Below are 22,262 nucleotides of genomic sequence, written 5' to 3' on the forward strand. Positions count from 1 at the left end.
ATCCTCCATCTGTTCAAATCATTGCTGCCAAGCACTGCCACCATTGTCATTAACATTACTATGGATTGTGCCCATGATCTTTCTTTTTTATTTTAAACTTTTCCTTTGAAACAGTTTCAGTTTTCCTAGACCTCAACTCTTGTCACTGATCCTTCTCTGATGTCAAGAAATCTGACAACAGAAGATCTGAAGTATCATGTGCTGGTATTCCAGTTTCATATATTTACTGAAGCATAGCCCTGGTCAAGCCATCTATGCTGGGTTTGTGTAGAGGATTTTTGGTAGCAGGGGAGGGGGCTACAGCAGTAGCCCCTGTGAGAAGCTTCTTGAAAGCTCCCCTGGCTCTATGTTGGAGCTGCCTCTGGCCAAGGCCAAGTCAATTAATGATGGTGGCTGTGCCTCTGAGATAACATATTTAAGAAGCGAAATGGGAGAGGGGGTTGGGACTTTGAGGATGAGTTACAAGAAGGACAGCTATGTGAACAGCGAGGTCAGTGGAAGGAATGAGGAGGCAGGAGGGGAGGTGTGTTGAAGCAAAGAACCCTCCTGTATCCCATGGTGAGACAGCAGGGTCCCCCCCCCCGCCACCCATGGATGTCACTGGAGGAGCAGAGATTCGCCTGTGGCCTGTGAAGGACCCCAGGACTCTGTGGGAAGAAGAAGCCCCTGTGGTTGTAGTTCAGTGCTGAGAGGACTGCAACACATGGAGGTGACCCACGCTGGAGCATCTCAAGAAGAATGCATCCTGTGGGGAATGCTCACAACAGAGAAAGTTTGTGGAGGACTGTCTCCCATGAGAGGGAAGCCATATGGAGCAGGGGGAAGAGTGCTTTCCTCTCCCTTTGCAGAAAGAGTGGCAGACTGACTGCACCCCCCCCATCCCCTGCCCCTGTAGCCACACAGGAGGTGCGGCAGAGAAGGTAGAGATATCAGGAACAAAGCTGAGCCTGGGAAGAAGGGAGGGGTGGGAGGAAGTGTTTTAAAGATATAGTAACATTTCTCACTGTCTGTCTGTTTCTCATTCTGTCTGTTGAGTGTCATTGTTGTTAGTGTTTTGAATTAAAGTGATGTCTTTTCTTCCCCTAATGAGCTTGTCTTTTGCCTGTGACCATAATGGGTGACCTATCCCTCTCTGTCCTTATCTCTATTACAGAATCTTTTGATTCATTTTTTTCCTTCCCAGCACTGGGGAAAAAGGGTGAGTGAATGGCTGCATGGTGCTCTGTTGTTTTCTGGGCTCAAACCACAACAATATTCTACAAGAACATCAAGAAAATAGGGAGGGGAGGAAGAAGACACTTACGGATTTCTGCCTTCAGGCTTGAGAGGTTCTTTGGAGAATTCAGGGGCCTTTGTGTTTCTGTAGTGTAAAAAATGTAAATGTGAGAGAAATGAGAAAAGGATGGGGCACAGTGTAATTCTACCCTGTATTTAATTTAAATTTTGTGCAGTTCTGGCTGCTGTTATAATTCTATAGCTGAACTACAGCTCACCGTCTACTGTTGTATGCATACCATATCCTATCCTGATTGGTATAGCTGATTCTGGCTTTTCTAGAAATCCTCTCTCTGATGAGAGGATTCTCTCTCTGAAGTCAAAGCAGGATTATTTCTGACAGAGGAAGATAAAGCCTAAAGGCTTGCTGCTCTGTCACTAATGAGTTGAGAAAAGTAATTTATCCCATGTTTGTCCCATCCTCCTTATTTGGAGCATTCACATAAAATATTTCTTTTCCAGTGAGCTCCTTGCATGAAAGTAACTTTACAAATTAAAGCAAGAAGTATTTGAAAAAGTTTGTTGAAAATTCACAAGGAAATAGTATCACTTTGCTTTACTCAACAGGAACTTCTTTCCTTACAAGCAGATGGTATCTGTATGACGTTGCAAGGCAAATTCTGAGGTCTTTACTCTGTGCTTAGAGAGGTTTTACAGAGAAAACTCCCTCCAACTCCCATAGAACTTGTAGTTAAAATCTAACCAAGGGACCCAGGAAGTGGTCAAAATAATCAATGATTACCATATGGAGCTTTTTACTAGGAAGCCAGAGGAATGTAGCTTTACCATATTAGCATTTCTCTGCATTTACTCGATGTGCTGAGGGACAACTTCATGCACAGCTTTGCCTCCTCGTTGCAGCTGTATCTAACACACTAAACAATCTACTTGTCTAAAAGCTTTCCTTTTGCTTTACTCCTGCTGTTTATTTTAAAAAAATTCTACTTTTCCCTGCCAGTTCCCACATATCTGCCGCTCCCGTTACCACACCCTTTTCTCTGGGGTTCTGGCATACGATGTCAATTTATATGTTAACAGCCCAGATAGCTGAATGACTGTGGAAAGCAAAGGCCAACAGGTCAACCTACAGATCAACAAAATCTTGTAAGGCATCTGAGACGTTTAGGTGTCAAATCTGAGCTAATTGAAGAGGTACCTTATACAGTAAATGGGAAGATAAAGATCTTTTCAGAGGATGATTTATCTTCTTCCACTGAGGAAAGGTTATCTTAGATTAGATACTAGATAAACAAGAAAAGTAATATTCTGTGTGCAATGGTTCCTTCCATCTGTGCAAGAAATGGTTATCTGCTTTCTCCTCCCCTTTCAGAGAACTGGGTACTTCAATAAGCGCAGGATTAAAGAGTAACTGTTGTGGGGTTAAACTTGTTTTTTTTTAGAAGTACTTTAAGGTCAGAACATTTTGAATATTCTTTTTTATTCAATCAAAAAATGATGTTTGTTTCTTTTTCTTTTTCTTTTTTTTTTTTTTTTTTTTTTTTTCCAAAGCAAAAACTGAAATTTACTGTGTGGTTCTGTTAATTAGAATTATTGGCATGTTGCTCCTAACAAACTCCTTCCGCCCCTTCAGTTCAATGAGGCTGACTGCTGGACTGCATACAGATAATGCTTTCAGATGTATTTTTCCCCTTCTGTGGTTCTGGCAGAAATGGCAGGATAATCTGGATGTATACGGCAAGGTTCTGACTTGCAGAGGTTAATTCAAGGCTCATTTAGTCCAAAATATACCAACTTTATACAATATGTAACAAACCTTCAAACAATTTAGGGAGTCCAAAAATAGACAGGATTAGGTGATTACTATTAGATAAGATTATGTTGTCTTTTAAGTCAGTCAAAGTTCAATTTAATTTCATTTACCTTCTTCCTCACTTCTACAATTGAGACACAGTGTGGTAAGATTCTTTAGCTGCTAGTTTTTTCTTACTATTTTTATTGTCAGATTGTAATATGGTCATTCAGAGTGACAATATTAATCATTACTGCATTGACAGTGTGCTTGTCACCTTCCAAAGTCAGGACTATGTAGTGACTTAGTGTCACTCAAGGTATATAAGAGAATAGTCTCTAGCTTCCAAAACAAATACTTTTATAAACCAGTAAGTTTTTTCCCAAGTATTCTTCCTTACTTTGCCCATACACCAAGTCCTTAAAAGGAGTGAATATGTATTGATATATGGTATTATGAGATCATTATTCTAAGCAGATTTTGTGATTTGAGGCGGATGTCCTTCCAACAATGAGAATGCTGACTGGATCTGCCTTGGGTGTGCAATTAGAGTAGAAAAATTTTGATAATTATTGTACATGCTTGAAAATCAGTGCTTGTAAATTTTGCATAGACAAGTTTTAAAGAGAAGTATGCACTTACATATGCTTTAACATACGTCTATTACCCAGGACCAAACTAAAAGGATACTTAAAATCAGAACTATGCTTCTAGGGTTGATTTAAGAAAAAATAGGAGTCATCAAACTAAATGCCTTTCTTAAAAGAATATTTAGAAGTATACTTTCCTCCTTTTTCTTGAAAAATTATTCCACTAGATATATTTAAGAGATACTCCACTCTGGATTCCTGCTGACTATATTTTCCTCTACAGTTAGATGACATAAATAAAGTTTATAGTAGGTAGTGGCAGATTACATTTACAGTTATTTGTTTAGGAAAAATTCTAAGGGCAGTAAGAAACTTTGACATACCTTGAAAATACATCATGTAAATTGAAAGCTGTTTGAATCTATCCAGCATCAAATGATTCAGATGCTGTTAACAGAATGGAAGCTATTATTAATCCACATTCAACCTAATGGTAGTTATTTCAGTAGTTTATTGCTGGTATTTGCACATCCCCAAAGTCTTATCTTCCAACTGTTTTGTCTTATAAATGTTTCATAGCTATGTAATGTTGCAAATTGTTTTTTTTTTTTTTTTTTTTGTAAAACTGGTGTATTGTAACATGACATGATCTCAGCCCTTATGCCCAAAGTGCAACCTGTATGGGTTCACGGGGCCGTGAATGTGCAGCCAATCATGGGATTTGATTCTACAGGCTTTTTTTCTGTCTGATTTCATAACTGTGACCAACTCCATTTAAAAGAAAGGCATTTGACATGCCTCCCTATTCTGAAGCTTTACCTGCCATTTTGGATAAGTAATTTCCATCCTGTGGTTTTGGTTCCCATATGGTATTGTAAAACAATTGTAAGAAAACAGATGTCTGAGATTTCAAACAGCAATTAACTGCCATACTTTACTGACATATATTTCTCATTGTGATACTGAGAGGTTATTCTTTTTGTTGGCAACTTTGGAATATTGGTATAATGAAAGTGGTGAAACATCAATCAGTGAAAGGTATGAAAGAAGTGCAAGAAAAAAAAAGGGAATGGAATAAAAACTTGTCAAGACTAAATTTAAGAGAAATACATTGACTTAAATGGCAACAGGTTTCATCAATTTTAAGTTTACATGCCATCAAAAGAGTTTAGTTTGGACTGATGGTTAAGATTTCTAGATGGTTTCTAGATGACTAAGGGCAGGTGGGTCTCCTGTGTGTGACTTACTCACCAGCGACAGCATGTGCTTATGCAGACCTTATTGATCCGTGGCCAGAAGATGTGACACTGCCTTCAAAGCATCCCCCACTAAAAGGATATTCCTGGCTACCTCCTAAGACTGTTGCCTGCTCTCTGTCACACAAGGCTGCAGTGCATTTGTATTCTTCTTATATGGCAAAGAATAAGATGTAGGGTTCAGACCACCTAATTTTAGATGTCTATAGATGTCAACATCCAAGGCTAATAATCATCTAGGCTTCCTTTAAATAAATGCAGAGTAATAAAAGTCCCTCTACAGCACAAATAATAATCTCATCCCTGCATATACCTCTAAACAGGTCAAATGGTCAGTACATTAGAGACTTCTGTTTCTCTCCACTGACTATGAAAGGTACCAAGACAATTTGCTTAAATGGATAAATCTGCACTGTATATCTGTGCAGCTTGAATACTACAAGCCCCTAAAACTTTTGCATTATAGATATTGTATTATTGATGGATTCAGGGTCACATACTTTCAAACAACTGTGGACACAGCCAAAATATTTTAGGCGATTTAGATTTTTAAAAAGCGCAGTTCCTGGATGAGGAACATAGAATCCACATAAACCTATAGTACAACAGATGAATACAAGGAGAAAGAAGCATGGAGAATGAGATGAATACATAACTTACAGTAGTAATGAGGTGTGATTAACTTGGATTTATGCATTCATTTCAATTGGTTGTGAGCTGAATTACTTGTTACCTGACTTTGCTTCAGTTTAATAGCTATTGCCTTTTGGACAGAGAAGAGAGGCCAGAGAAAATAAGTTACTTAGCCTTTCAGAAATAGCTTTTGTTAAGTGAGAAAGCAGTTATCGCTTTGGGACTTTCTGAAATGGGTTCCACCAAACAATGCAGCGTGTATGTTTTTCTGTTACCTTTTTCCACAGTCTGCCTCCATTTGTTGTCATGGCATGCTTCTCAGCAGGGGTTTTCCACCTTACCTCTTCACTGGCATTTTTGTTTTCTTTCTCTCCCCCTTCATTCCCACACACACAGTAGTATCTCAGTTGTATCTTGATGTGAGCACAGGAAAAAGATACAGCTTTCTTCCCAGCACCTCAGCAGAGCTGTCAGTGACTACTGAGTAGAAGCAAATCATAGCTGCGGAGGCTTTCAAAATCTAGCCACTGTTTTTTAAGAAGTTGGTTTTTGGAGAGGCAGAATATGCTCAATATGACAGCTATCAGGACCTCTTTTTAGTTCTGGAAGAGAACTACTGCAGAGTTTTTAATGTCTATAACTGAAGGAAAAGATCCCAGTTTTATATTTCAGCAATGTACCCTTCGCTCAGGTGGATCATGCCCCCCCTTAATATTACATTACTGTGAGAATAACCAGCATGAGCTAAATTCTTTTTCTGAAATCAGCATATTATGGACAGTCATAAAGAGAGAAGGTTTTGGGGGAAAGAGAATATCTTTTAATAGATCAACTGATAATGTTGGAAAACATAGAAAAGCTTTGGGCACACAAAACCTTCATCAGTAAGACCCCAATGGCTGCCTTAACACCATTATTAGACAGTCACACTCCCCTAAAAATGTGAGTTTAAATTCCTAAAATTAATAACTCTGTTGAATTATTTGTATCAGTGTGCATAATATTAGCTAGATATTCAGCAGTAATCATGTAACCGGACAGATTGCATGTTCCAGTTAATTGCAATTGTTTTTGAGCATGCAAATTTCAAAAAGCAAACATTACTTGTACATTTCAAGATTTTTCTGCTAATGGAGCAATAACATTTTAGCAAGAATGGATAATGAATTTTTAGTACAGAAATACACATCAGCATCATTTAAACTGCAGAATCACTTTCTCTGTTCTACTTGAACCATTGCTTCATCCGCTCCACTAGAAAGAAATATTACAATTACCTACTAATTATGTTAATGTTATAGCAGGGAAAGTGTCATTTCAGCCCACCTAGAGAATTACCTGTCTTATTCCACCTACTTTTGCTACCTACTTAAAGTATTCTGAACTCTCAAAGCCCAAAACCACTCTGCTAATAGTATAATATAAAAAAAAAAAGCATATTATAATTTAAGTACAATACTTTGGAAACTCCTTAATATTTTCCTGTGTGTCATCTGGGAAATAAATAACTGAGAATTTCAGTGGTGATTAATTAGTGATTAGAAAGCATTGAAGCAAACAGAAAAGTGATCACTGGAGAACAAAGCAGATTTTATTCTTGTGATAAATAGTTGTAATAAATACATAATCTCTGTACAAGTTCCCTACTTCCTCAAGTGGAAGACCTTAGAGCTTTTTTTATTGCTTCTTTTGTTACTAATACAATAATTAATAACTACCAAGGCAAGCATGCAAGAAGTTGGAAATCTCTTGTCATATACTGGACTGTTGATGTAGTAGTATATGTGCAGTCAGGGCTGACAAGCGAGAAGACACAGACACTGAGCCAAAAGTTATTTTCTGCATAGAGAAAACTATGAGAGTAAGGTAAGAAAAAGTTGTAATTTTGCCTGTTGAATTACCTATACATTTTACTGATGTGATAGAGAAACTGGGGAAAATTAGAGTCTCCTTCCTTTTACATGCTGCAGGGTATATCTTACAGACAACTGTCTATATGAGGGATGTTTAAGTAGACCATCTATATTTTCTCTCCAGTGATTACAAACAACCAGTCCAGATAACTACTTCAGTGTAGCAGATGTCTGCATAGATGTTCAATGTCTGATGAAATTCATCCCACCACCTATGCTTTCATCCTTGCAGCACTCTTTTCCAGTTTATGGCAGGGAGAAGTATCAGCTGCTGCAGCTCCTATGGCTCCAATCAAGAAGTTGAGTTTCACATCATTTTCCATTTCCTATCCCTCCTTCCCTGGACAGTGGAGAAATGCTAGAAGCAGCAGGTAGGAAGAAATGTACTGGCAGCTTGTAGGAGTGCAAGATGAGTATGTGATGAAGGGGTGTGCCAGCAGTGTAATAGGAGAAAATCTGAAAAGTGGGAGTCCTTGTGAAAAGAAAGAGGTGAACAAAAACTAGAGCAAGAAAATATATGCTTAATTTAGAATGGTAGCTGAAAAGATATGGGGTGAAAGTGTAATAAGAGGTATTATGGAAACATGAGTCATTATAAGAAGACAGGAGTTGAACAGGAAGACTTAAAGAAAAGAGTTGGAGGGAAATTTTAAAAGAAGAGGAAAAGTTAACTAGTATATAGACTAGATTTCATATGAGAATTGAGTGAATAAACTAGTAGTTATCAAGCGCAGAAAAGAAGTGACTTAGGGGAAATATGAAAGAAGTCTACAAAATCATGAATATTAAGGAGAAAGTAGATTAAGTTAATTCTTTCCCTCTTCCAAAAAAGAAGAATTAAGTTTTAAGGAAGTTAGTAGTACCTGGACTCAAAAAGAATCAAAAACAGGACACTTGTGAAATCTGTTATCAGATGGTGTTCTTGAAAGTAAAATCTTATCCAGACTTGAGATGAAACAAATCTGTGGAAGATAATGCCATTTGAAATTACCAGTTATATAAAAACCAGAGGCAGTTCAGCAAATCCACTGAACTGAAAATGTTTGGAGGTGGAGAGAATTCTAGAAGTATCATGTATATTTAGTTTCTTCATATTTCTCCTTAGGTATTCGCTTATGGCCATTGCTAGAGGAAGTATACTAAGTTAGATGTTCCTTGGCCTGACACAGCATAGCTGCATTTATTTTCTAAATAGGGGAGAGAAAGAGAAAAAAGGAGTCTGCTACTACAATTCAGGAAGTATTATAGAGGCAGTATTTAGGAAGAATCTTTTTTAGGAACATATATTTAAGAAATATATGCTTAGGAATTATTATTTTAAAGCACATCTTGTTAAGTACATCTGTCTATAGAAAAAATTTTCAAATGTATTTCTAGTCAGTCTTTAACTAATGGTACAATCTGTTTGAGATGCCTTGTTTTGATGACTATATAAAAATAAAAAAAACCCTGCAAACCCTCTTCTCAATAATATTCTATTTCATTAAACCTAACTGGAAGAGATTTAGCTGAAGCCTGTATTGATGTCAGGGAAATTAGGCTTGTGCCAGTCAACTCAAGAGACTGTCGTACAATGGTTTAACTCAGACAAAACCTTCCAAAACCGCCACGTCATAAAAAGGCCAAAGGCCATGCCGGTCTTTTGTATCGCCTTCCATCAAACCATGTTTATGGACACCCAAAAGCTGGGATCCTGGAGAAAGCAGTGGGAGTCTTAAGACTGTGTGTCATGCCTGTCAGTGCAATGAGAGACACATCAAACATCTGCTTCCTTTCATTTATTGATACTGATAGGTGCATTTTAAATTAATTTGTACTCAGGAAAAGTGATGAATAGCTTAAGAAGTGTGATATGCACACAATAGAAGTACCGTGCTCAGGTAGGCATGCAAATAGCTGTACAGGAAGTAGCTTAATCTTCCTTACTAATGCTTGAAAAGATGGTGACATCCATCAAATAAAGTATAATCATCTTTCTCTAATATAAGTGACTATTACAATGATCTTAATATAATGGATTCAGAAATATCTTAAATCTGTCAGATTAATAAACAAACAAGCTCAGCATAGTGGCCAGCCAAGAGGTCAGATCAGGTTGCCCTGAGGTTAATTGGAGTTTTTCTACTGAATTAAATTAGGTAAGTGTTCAGCAGAAAATGCTTGAACTTTCCTGAATGGCTTCCTTTCAGTGAAGGGAAGGTGAACATAAGCAAGCTTTGGTTTCATATTATGTCCAAGGCACAATTTTTTCTTCTGGCTTTAATCCATAAACCAAACCTCAGCCTTTTGCTTTTCTTATCTACATAACTATTCTTATCTACCATCTATCAGTAATATACTTTAAACTCCCAGTACTGAAAAGAAACTAGATTTTCATACTGGATTTTATTCTACGATGTTGCTAATTGTTGTGCGGACCGCAGGCATAAAATGGCAGCCCACAGGCTCTGTCTTGTAAACTGCAGTAGAAAGACTGCACTATTTTATCAAGAAATTATCTCTTGCTGATTATCTGTGACTTTCTCCACCTCATTCAAAAAGTGAGCAGGCTGGCATTGTTAAAAACTTCATCATTCATTAGGTAGGGTAGATAGATAGGAAAAGAACTTGGAAAATTGTGTTGGAAATTAATTTCAGTGTTAATTAAACTTTATTCTATTGTCCATCTAGTGTAATATTTATTTTTTCTTTTACCAGTTTGAATCTCATTCCAGTGATAGCTAGGTCTACCTGTCCTAGATGTAATTCATAGTATTGGACAAAGTGCTGGGTCATACTGGAACTGTTGCTTAGTTTTTAAAACCTTGTATATACATATGAAGGTACATGTGTGTGTTCAGGAAAAGAAGGAAGGGAGTAAGGGAGGAAAGGAAGAAAGCAGGAAAGAGAGAAAACCAGCAGTACTTTCTTTAAAATCTCTCTCCTAAACCCATATTTAACCATGTCAATAAAATTGATCCAAACTCTAAAACTGATGCCAGTGGGGAATTGCAGGTTCTTAACCCTTCAAGAAATGGATCTTGAATTTAGAAGACTAACTTCTAACAATCAAATCTGAAAGTTTTTGTAAGCTCTTATGCTAATAGAAGTTGCTTTTTCATCATGTTAGTCTTCATTCCATTCATATATGTTTATGTGTAACAAAGAAAGGGAGCTCAAAAGCTTAAACAAGAAAAAGAGTGTGGTTAAAACCTGAAATATAAAGTGTCAGTGATAGCAGGAGTTTTATTTTCGTTATTGATTATATCAAACTATGCCTTAAATGTAAATCTTTGGGGGATTTTTTATAATGTTGATTATTTTAATTTACATTTTCTGGAAAGTGTTCTCATTTGCTGTCAAAATTAATGCAAGACACTGCTAAAAAGAACTATTAGTTTAGGGAAAAAATACCCTATGAGAAACCAAAAATGAATCCAGTTGTGTTTTTCTTAATAGTTTATTGATTTATTTTCCTTTAACTAGTGACACTCTTTTACTTACTAATAAATATATCTCAAAAGGCTCAGAGGTTCAGTTAAACACCCAAAAATTCAGATGCTCATTCAAATTCTAATTTATCTGCTTTCATCTAGATCTGAGCCAATTGAAAGTTTCCTTTACTTTTTTTCTTTCTTTCCAGAAATGACAATTTATTAGAGACATAACTTTTCATGGAAACATAACAGTTTTATTAAAAACAATCAATCAGACAAACAAAACCTGTTGTTAAGAAATCTTTCAGCAAGGCAGGAGCATACTTTGTCAAGTTGTATTTTGGAACTGACACCCTTTTTCTCTTTAAGTAGACCAGAATTTAGGGCTTTTTTTTTTTTTTTTTTTTTTTGAAATAGCTGGTCCAGGTTCATTCTGTTTTCTAGTTTACAGAGTTAAGATTTAACTCTAAGTAACACAAACACTGGGGTCTTTGGGGATTAAAATGTTTTCTTTCAATTATTTTCATAAATAATAAATAACCTAAAAAAAAAAAATCAAATGGATAGGTCTTGAGTTCATCAAAACATTGAACAGAAAACAAACACACACACCTCCAACCTTGACAAGTTTTGAATTTTCCTGGGAAAGGAAATCCATTTCCTTATCATCCCAAATCTAGACTTTTCTGCTCCAAACTGAATAAAAACTTTTACCAGATACTGTTTATGCGCTTTCAGTAACTTATAAACTCCTAGAAGATTTGGAATAACTCACTGTAATAGACGTAACAGAGCATAAAGTACCACTTTACTTATTTATTTAAACAATTGTCTTCCCTACTTCTTCTGCCTCCACCTCAGTTGAGGGAAAAACAAAAGGGAAAGAAAGGAAACTGGCAAGAATAATTAAAGAGAACAAGTAACTACACATATACATAGTTATATAACTGTATATATATTTCATATGTATATATTTAAAAATTACATAATAATATGTATACACTCATTTAAGGCCTGGGAAACAGCAGTTATTAAAGATGGAAAGCTTGAATCCATACCCAGAACTGTAGTGAGACATTTGGGGCACTTTGGTTGCTTGTTTGCTCTCTTTTCACCTTCTCTTCCATCCACTCTCCTCCTTCCCCTCACATCCACCGGCAGCTTACACTTGCAGTTGAAACAACCTGCAGCCTCTTGAGTCAGAGGGTTTGAGTACTTGTAGAGTTATTTGACAGTGTTTTACCTGTGTAATGTGTGAATAGAGACAGTCATTAATAACTCTTTCAGGCTCTTAAGAGCTGCTGCTTAAACATTATTAATACACTTCTCCTAACCACTAACAGAGGTGGCACAGCATCTTCAGAGGAGGCCAACTTTCTCTTCAAAATCCTAAAGAACCTGGTGCTCAGGAGGGATCATTTAGGCAGCAGAGGACCAAGGCATCTTGTGTTCCAGCTGGAAGTAGAGGGGTCTAGCACATATTTTATTACTGTACTGCTATACAGGAACAATATGAAATGAGCATTGTTAGGTGCAGCAGTATTCACTAGATGGCCATTAGACTGCACATCTCTATTTGGAGTGTTGAAATTAGAAGAAAATCTCCTTCCTAGTCTCCATCTCTCTGATACAGCATGAATTGCTGTTATTTCCCTATTACTATGTCTTCACACTCTACTGCTTCCTGAAGCCCTTTAACTATGGTCTATGTGCTAGTATTTCACTGAGTTGCTTATTTACCTGGGTGCTTGTGCTCCTGCTTGCCTTGCCCACTTCTCACACAGCTGTTACTATCTTCAGACCACCCAAGCTGCCCTACAGCTGATACACTTGCATCCTTCACTTAAAAGAGCTGGGATTCATTGCTTAATTGGTTGATCAGCTGATAGACGGCTCAGCTCAGCAAATAATTTCCAAGTACTTATCGAATACAAAGGGGCAGCTCAACTTCCTGCTCCAAAGATATCAACTGTTGCCCTTCATGGGCTGACTGACAGGTATTAGTGTTAATCTAAGTCTTCTGTCTAATGAAAGTTTTCTATATTCGGAGGAAGGATGGGAGAGCCAGGCATCCCTTTCTGTTGCATGTGTTCCTTCTGTTTTGGGGAGATACCACTTGTTTGTCTAGTGTCATGGCGTTCTGCAGCATGGAAATTAGGATCATGGTAATTTTCCAGCAAAATCGCCATGGCTTCTAAACATCTTTGTTTCCAGTTTTATTTTCAGCAAATGTATGACAAAGAGTGATGTTCTTGCTTTGCTTCGATAAATGTCTGAAATAAAAGTACAAAATTGTAACTACTAATGCTGTAAGTATTCTGTGTCTGACACTGAATGTGTTCCCTTCTGATCTCATCTGACAGTGAGAAGCACAAGCTGCCCTTGCTGGGAAAGACTAGATGCTGAGGAAATCTGCACTCCTCCTACCTACAGAAATAGATGAGCAGTAGCTGTTCACTTCAAAGAAACATTATGGAGACAATAACCTTTCTTTTAGTCTGCTTTGAAAAAAACTTTAACAGCTTATACTAGATGAGGTATAGTGGTAACATGCTGCACCTCTGTGTGACTCATCACTAACACCTTGGGAAAACATTTTGAAAACCATTTTGAATTTGTTGTTGGTCAGAATCTGTACAGACCATGTGCACTAACTGAGCAAGTGAAAATTGAAAGATTTGTCACTTAGTCTCCTTCTAATCAAAGTGTTATTAAAACAAACTAGTATGAATTTAGGTAGTGTTTCACTAGCTTGTATTACCTTCATTTTAAGTAAAGATAAGATGAAAAGTCACCTCTATACACTGGGTTATCTCTTTGCTGTGATATATTATTGATCTACTGTATATATGCTTATTCCTCTAAGAGAAGAGTAAACCCAATTATTTAGCACTTCAAACATTAAAAAATAGAAGAGAGCAAAAGAGAGTCTGTATAATTTTGGATATAAAACTTATTGAATTCGACATGTGCACTTCATTCCTCTAAATATAAATTAAAAACATAAATTGATAATATATTTAAAATTTGAACGGTAATGCACATGCAAAGAAGGCTTATAAAGGAAAGTGTTACAGTGTAATTTGAATCTATAACTATACTAACACAACATTTTAATGTTTTATACTTCTGGGCTAATATTTAGAATCAAATGTGTATAAGAATAAAATAAACTTGTCTGTAGGCTAATGAGATAAGCAACATAATTGCAAATTATTTGCAAAGTCCAACCTAAATTTACATTTAAATTATTACATTGTTATTTAGATTTTGGTAAAATACAATCAGAAAATATCAGACTGGATGGTTGTCTGCAAAGTGGGTAGTGTGATTTTTGTGTGCTGTATATAATATTCTAAAGTGAGGGTCTTTCTCAGTTTGGAAAGCCAGCCCCTACCCTATTCTGTCAGAAACGTACACAGTTACACAGTAGTGGAAAAATCTGGGAATTCTTCATGCATTATTTCTTCCATTTTTTTATAAGAAGGTACTAAAATGTATATAAAAATAAAACATTACATTTCTTTTAAATGGATATGAACAGATTCTTATCATTTTACTAAGACAATCCATCACAAAGACCAGTTTCCAATTTGCTTTTCAGACTATGTCAGGACACCTGAAAATATAACATGGAGTCAGATTCATCTCCTTATAACTGAAGAAGACAAACACCTAAATCTGAGTTAATCTTGTAGTCTGTGTTTATATCAATAGAGAAAAATATATACCTAATGAAAGGGGTTTACCTCACCTGCATTAGAGGCTTGCCTGAAGATGAGACAAATGCCTGCTTGGAGGTGCCTCATCTCCAGCTATTGGCTGTACAGAGAAAAAATGCCTCAGGTTTGCAAACTTAGGTTTAAACATTTGAATGCAACTCATGTGGCATTTGTATCTTTTCCAGAAAAAGTGGGTGTTTGCTATTTACTGCCAAGTTCTGTAAGGAGGCATGGCTAGTTAAGTGGGTATGATGCTGACAACTTCTTTTCTTTGTTTTGCTTTGTTTTTTCAATGCACTTTTTATACACTACAGTTCCTCACGGAATTTGTACAAGTGCTCATTTTGTGCAGAGAGTTCCAGAGGTGCATTTTATTTTCAGAAACAGTCCATTAGGGAACCACCAGTATGGTAGCAGCCCAGTTGTAAAATGGCTTCCTCTGCCCCACCTTCTCTTGTAGCATTGAATGGGTTTCTGCCATTATCTATCCTTTACCTGTTCATTTATGATTTGCTGAAGATGACTGGCAGGTACTGGGAACAATGTCAGAACAAGGTTTATGTGGACTTCAACATCTTTCTATAAAACCTGTTCTTATATTGCTAACTGCTTAACTGTTTAATTGTTATTATGGGTAGTGTCTGTTGATTTTCACAAGTATATATTCAGTGTTGAAAGAAAATCACATCACACAATGTGGGAAAAAAAAAAAAAAAGAAAACTGTAGTCATGAGTAGATGGTCACAAAGTGTCTCTGAACACAATAAATGCTCCAGAGAACTTATGGTACATATTTCTGTTTTCAAAATACAAGCTGAAGATATGTGTGCTGAGGTATCGGCAGACCTGAGGCTTTGCTATGTCTGCCTTTCTCAGTGGAGTTCAACACAGTTCAGTTTTTGTAAGACTTCTTGAAGGAAAACAATGGATTTCTGTGGGAGATTGTGAAAGATGTATCTTCCACCATGACTATGGAACAATATGATGCATGAAAAAGTGAGGGTAGTTCTTTCAGCTTTTTCAAATGAGTTTTTTTGTAGCAGGTTTTTCTTTATTTAATGGCAATAATTTAATAATACTTTAGCCATTATGACTCTCTTTTCTGATTTTATTTTTGAGGACTAAAATTCAAGAACAGTTTCCAAACTGGTTTGTCATACCCAAGGAATTGTCAGAAGCTGAGGAATGGGAGGAGTTGAGTAGAATAAAAACGCTTTCAGTTTTTCTAAGTCTAACAGAATGTTCCTCTTAAGTATTATCTACTTTAAAAATTCTGTTCCTTGTTCTGAGTAGAGCTGTCTATTGAAGGTGACCTAGAGGATGTGCACTTCAGCTAAGAGAAAGATGGAAATATGATCATGATTATATATGGCCAGCTGTGGGAAATGTCTTTCTTTTAATATGATTTGGTTCAATTGTGCAAAGTACTCCCCTGGCAGTTTCTTTAGCCTGTGAATGTGTAAAGTCTTCTGTGAAGACAGCTTTTGGTCAGTCATTATCTAATAAATGTAAATCTTATATTGCTGTATAACAGTTTTAGATTCTTTACGTTACAGAATAGTAACAATATATATTATTTGTTGAAGGATGATCTCTCTTTTGTTTACTTCCCCAAGGAGCTGACCACAGAAATCTCTGTATTAGCCCCCTGTGGAATTAGATTCAGTCTTAACAGACAGTCATCCCCAAATTCTCTGGAATTAAAATCCAGATGACTTTGATTTTATATATGTGTGTTGATAAGTTTGCTGGTCAAGTAAGAATATAGGTCCAGTGATGACACTTCCAGCCACTAGGTATCATGTACATTCTTTCAAAGGTCACTTGTCATTTCTTCATTCATTGGAGACGTTGCCCCTCATATTTTGCCACACCCTTTAAATTTCCATTATTCCTTCCTAGTCTTCCAGTTTTTAAATATCACTGCTCATAAACTATAGATTTTATTCAGCTGCTTCTCCCACAGTTGTATTGCTCTTTTCTGATGAAATTTCTGTATTGCTTGTGTTTATGTCACACAACTATTCCTCTAAAATTTCATAAGCATTTCCTAGTATGAGATCTAGGTATTCTAGTGTAAGAATGGAGTTACGCTGATGATGCTTTTGTTACTCTTCTTTATTTTAACATTGTACAATTACTGTTCTCATCAACAGTAACAGAAGGTTCCTTGTCTCTGGCACCATCTATCATACATGCATTCATATATCAATCACAGAATCACAGAATCATCTAGGTTGGATGCCTCACAATGCCTCACAACCCTATCTAAGATGTGTTAGATGTGAAATTAGTTTTAAAACAGAACAAAAAAAAAAGAAATAGTTAAACTCTGATAGAATTAAGAAATGCCTCTAAAGCATTTACAGATCTTAACCTGATTACACTCCCTTCACAGAGGGCAGACTACATTGACTTGTTACACTAGTCTTGATTAAAAAAATAAAAAAAAAGGATATAATGTCAAATGTTCATCCTGGAAGACTACTCTTCTAACAGAAAAGAGCTTGATATAACTTCTTTAAAGATTGGAAAAACCAAAGCTTTTTATCATTGTAATTTTAACAAGATTTTATTTTGAGAATCTGACCTCTTCTCCTTGACCCCCTCACTAGTTTTAATAGTTTGCCCCTATTCACTACTGCATCATCTCAAAGGTATCATTTAAGGGCAGCTGAATTAACTATATAACAAAATGTAATGGTACTAATAATCTATCAGTTGGTACTTCTGATGCTTTCCTTCCTTAATTGATGATTAGTTGTATCCTAGGAGACACTGTTCTGCTCCTTGAGAAATATATACTTAATCTGATGGATATTTTAATAATTAGACATACAATTCTTGTCTTACTTTATCTGATATTTTGCAATGGTTAATGAAGTCTTTTATCAGGTAGATACTATCAGATATTCCAGCTACTACCTCTCAGTCAAAAATACAGATATTGGACATATTCTCTTAGTATTTGATCAACACTGAACAAAGTTACAATAGACTTTTAGTCTAAACAAAAAAGAATAACATCTGTTTCAAAAGTAGGTATGTACATCTGAGACAGGGAGTAAGGAGGAGAAACATAACATTAACTTAAGGATTAGTTTTTGTATTGGTCAAATCTTTAAAAACAAGTGACTAAAACATGTCAGTATTACCTATATACGCAACTCTCTTTTTTTTCTGTATGTTTCTTTTCAAAGATAATTACTGAAGATAGATGTATATAAACAGGAAATTTCTCTCTGAAATTTTTCTTTACACCTGAACTATTTATAATAGGAAACATAATTCTCTGTGATATAACATCTGTGGCTGCAAGAAAAAAACATTCTCTTAGAACTCCATATATTAACAAAGAGAAGGAAACCATCAATCACAGGTGCAAAAGAGCAAGCCTTGATAAATATTCTGAGTGTATACATATACCCATTAAACCCATTTTATTTATAAATAAAGTTGAATTATATGCCTAGTAAAACTATTGAAAAGTAAGAATGCATAATTTTCAACTAGGAAACATCAGTGTCTTACATGACTTACATGAATACATTAATATTACACGTGGCCTTAAAAGTCTCCAGTGTTTCACTCTTGCTATCACATGAAGATTCATAATGGATACATTTTCAAATCATATTAGTTTGCATCTACTAATATCATTGTATTGACAAGAAAAGTTGTAGTTTGGACATGTTTTACCTGTTTGAAGGAAGCTAAGAATTCACCATTTCTATCAGTCAAGTGATGTGCTCCTATTCTGTAATTTGGATTTTAGCATACACCACTGAATGGATTTTGACTAAAAATAATGTTCTCCATCCATTCTACCCCCCATTAGCATTGTCATCTCATTTCATCTCCAATATAAACATAATAATTGTTTTTGGATTTAAAATAAAGCAGTCAGATAAACAGTGCTCTGAAGTGGGGTCTCAATTAACCGTGTTGTTAAATGAACCTTTTTGTGATTTTGAGTTAAGAGGGTTTATTGTTGTTTGTACTCTGTTAAAATATCTCATTTCCAATTGCATCACAGCCTTTCCATCTAATAAAACTGTCATATACACAGCTGAGTTAAGTGGGCACAGATTTGTAGAAGTCACTCAAATTGATTCACATCAGATGAAATGCTGAGATGAGGCTTTATTAATTTTCTTTAATCTTCCTAGCTTTTGGACAAGAATCAATGTAAAATCATTGCTAGGTAAAGAGGCAGTATGTGTTTATTGAATAACACTACTCTAAAATTGCCAGGTAGCCTCATGTAGTAAAATAATGACCCCTGCCTTTTAGTCTTTCCAATAGGGATCTGAACCACAACTTTATTTTCCAGAAATTGCCAAGAATTTTTTGACAGTTAGTTTCATATCGGTTTCAGGGGTGAAGCTGGAGAAAATTGATTTGGTCAGTGTAGAGAATGTTCCTAACCATTTATAGGTATGGCCACTTACTATTTGACCATGCAGTGCTAGAAGTTCAGTAAAATCTCCTGGGTATAAAGCGTTAACCATCAGAAAGGGATGCTGCCACTGTCATTTCTTGATAGTTCCTAAGAACTCATCCTCTCAGTGATTGGTTGTAATGGTGAACTGAGAAAACATGTTTTTATTTATAAAAGAAAATTTCACCTCATTTTACCTCATTTGCCATAATAGAAAAATAAAAAATTTCAAATGAACTAGAAATAAAAAGTTCATGGGACAGAAGGATAAGCTCCTTCATTAAGTTCTATTAGTAGTGTTTTATTTCCATTTATTTATTTTTTGCTGATAGCAACTCCAGCATTTTAAATCTCTCAGAAACTACTTTAAAATGGGATTCAGTAGAATGCTGTTTATCATGAGATCTCAAATCATGGGAATGTCACATCAAGCATGAAAAGAAAATTTAAGACTGAGAACAATAGCAGCTCCTCAGGTGAAGCTAAAACATTTGGCCAACAGAACATGTATTGCTGGTGTTTTCAGGTAGACCAGAAAAAACTCACCTTGTCTGTCAGGTTCCAGATTGAGCTTGCAGATCCAGTGCTTGTCAAAATTATCTTCTAAAATAGAAAAACTTAAAAAACAAAAAGCGTGCACCTGGAACATGATACCTATGTCTGACTATCAGAATGGGCGGTTTTGAGCATGCTGACAATTCTTTAAATTAAAAAGATGAGGAAAAATATTATAATAGAGGTGTTTTTTTTTTTTTTTTTTTTGTGAATTATCTTCTACCAGCTCCATACTCAATGGATACACCTTTCTAGTTTTGCTTTTTATACTGTAATAAGAGTTTTTGATTCATTTTCCAGGAGGATTTAACCCAATGTTTAAATTTAGGTTCTAGTGAACAGATTCAACCAGTTCCATACATAAAGTGAAACAGGGAGTCAGACTAGATTGGACCCAGAATCTGAATTACATGAGTTGAATATACTCCTATAATGTAACGAGACTGTTTATAAAGAAGAAAACCAAGAAAGCTAAAAATAAAAAGAAACATTTAGCAAATCTGATCTATTTTGTAAATTTTTTCCGTGTCCCTCCCAGTTATTTTTAAAACATTTTGTTTTATTATTAGAATTTTTGAAGCCTTGATAGAAGAATCTTGATCATAGGAACGTCATTGTTGTTTTGTAAAAGCATATAATGATATAATGTCTAAGGAAAAGAAAGAAACAATTCTTAGTAGAGAGATATTCATAGAACCAAAGCAAAGCTTTGTGCTGCTGTCAGTGGGTGTAAAACCACAGAGAACAATGGAGTGGTGGCTACTTACTGCCAGGCTCAGTTTGGCCCAAGCTCTCCTTGTAATATGGTACAATATTGAGGGCACCGTTGACACTGATCTTTATCAAAATAGGAAGCTGCCAAGTGTGTGAAATGTATATGTGTGTGTTTTACAGGTGACTGAATATATGTTGCTTACTGGGTGTTTACTACATTTTTCACTTCATTCTTCAAGCAGCCAGTGCTGCCTAAATATCATCCTACCAAAGGCAAGCTATGACCTAATTTGAGTTTATGCTGTCAAGATTTTTTTTTACAGATGAAGACTTTTATCAGATTTAACTAGAGGTGGTAAATAACCTCAAAAAAGGATTTATCTTAAATTTAGACTCTCTTTTCTCACAAGATATCCATAGGGAGATCATTTTCCACATTATTTTTAGCTCAGTGGACTGTCACAAGCAGAGTTTCCAGTGATTCCTTCAGATGTGAAAGGGCTGAACTCATGTAGTCATTGTGGTTAGTCAGATAAATTATGTGGGAATGTCTCTGTTCCCTGAAAAGACCAGATTACCCAAGTGGTTTTGAAACATCTACAGTGGAAATGTCTACTGTGTAAATATTCCAGACCTGTAGAGGCCTCTTGTAGTCTGTATGAGTTTTGCACATTTGGCTCCTGCCTCCTTCTTCCTAACCTCAGTGGTAGCACTGCAGGTCGTGTGGAGACCTGGAGCTGGTGGACAGCCTGATTTGCAGAAACTGACTCTACAACTCGAATAGAGTTATAAAGCAGGCATGTTTACTCTGGCACCGGGGTGCAAGGGGATTTCTCCACAAAGCTTGCACCCCCTCCAGCACATTTTACCAAAACCTTATAGAGTGTGGATATACATATTCATTGGATTACATAACACAAATATACATATGCATAAGTAAGGCTGGGTTAGTTCGAAAGGCTGGTGTCAGCAGTTTATGTTATCTTTGCACCTGTGCATTGCTTCCTGGTGGGCGTCTTCGGGGGTTTTTCCCTGCCATGCAAGCAGATGTGATGGTGACAGCACACGTCTGCATGTAGTTAGTCACATGAATCCAGAGCACAGATGCATGTGACTCCCCACCAGGTCTGACTGACAGAGAAACCAAGTGCCAGCTCTGGTGATGTGACACGGTACATGGGGACCTGTGTCCTGCTAAAGTAGAAAGGCCTGATGTTTCTGAAAGGAGTACAAAAGCATATGTGTATTATTGAAAGGAAATCCCTAAAAAATTTCAGCTGGTATTTGCAGAACATATTTAGCAGTATCTGACAAACAGATTGACATTTTAGACATTCTTATGGCCTTTTATTTTTACATGTAAGATCTACCAAACAGCCTTGAGGTCCAAACCCCCTCAAACTAAAATGAACAACAAACCTCAAGTTTTTAAACATGAATTCAGAAGAATGGATGGAAAATTTATTTTTTAACATCAGACTGCCTGTATTTGTATGTTGTCGCTTTGTAAATACATCAGATAATTAATATTCTTTCCCTTCAGATGAAGTCTGTGGGACTGAGAACTTTCACTATCATTATCAGGTGATTTATGGCATTCACCCAGGGAAAATGAAGTGCTAGTGCTTCACTGAGCTAGATTTTTCAAGTTTAGTCTTACACTAATTTTCAATTCATTAACATCCTGTGTATTTCTCTGTGCTCTCTACTCTATGTATCCCTCTTTGTTTTTCCTCTTTCCCTTCATTATCTTAATTTCCTCTTCTCTCAGACCCCTCTCCTTCCCTCCTTCTCTCACACACATATTGCTTGCTCTATGTGCCATCATCAGTAACGAGGGGAAGTTGTCGACTTGCATCCTTTATTTATGAATAGGCACAATCATTAATCCTACATTTACTTTGTTTCATTTTTGTCGTTCATTACATTAATAATAGATGTATTTATTAGGTACTCATCATTTTAATACAGGTTGGTTCACTGTGACAGCAATTCTA

This window comes from Strix uralensis, chromosome 2, assembly GCF_047716275.1.
Source record: "Strix uralensis isolate ZFMK-TIS-50842 chromosome 2, bStrUra1, whole genome shotgun sequence".
Lineage (NCBI taxonomy): Eukaryota > Metazoa > Chordata > Aves > Strigiformes > Strigidae > Strix > Strix uralensis.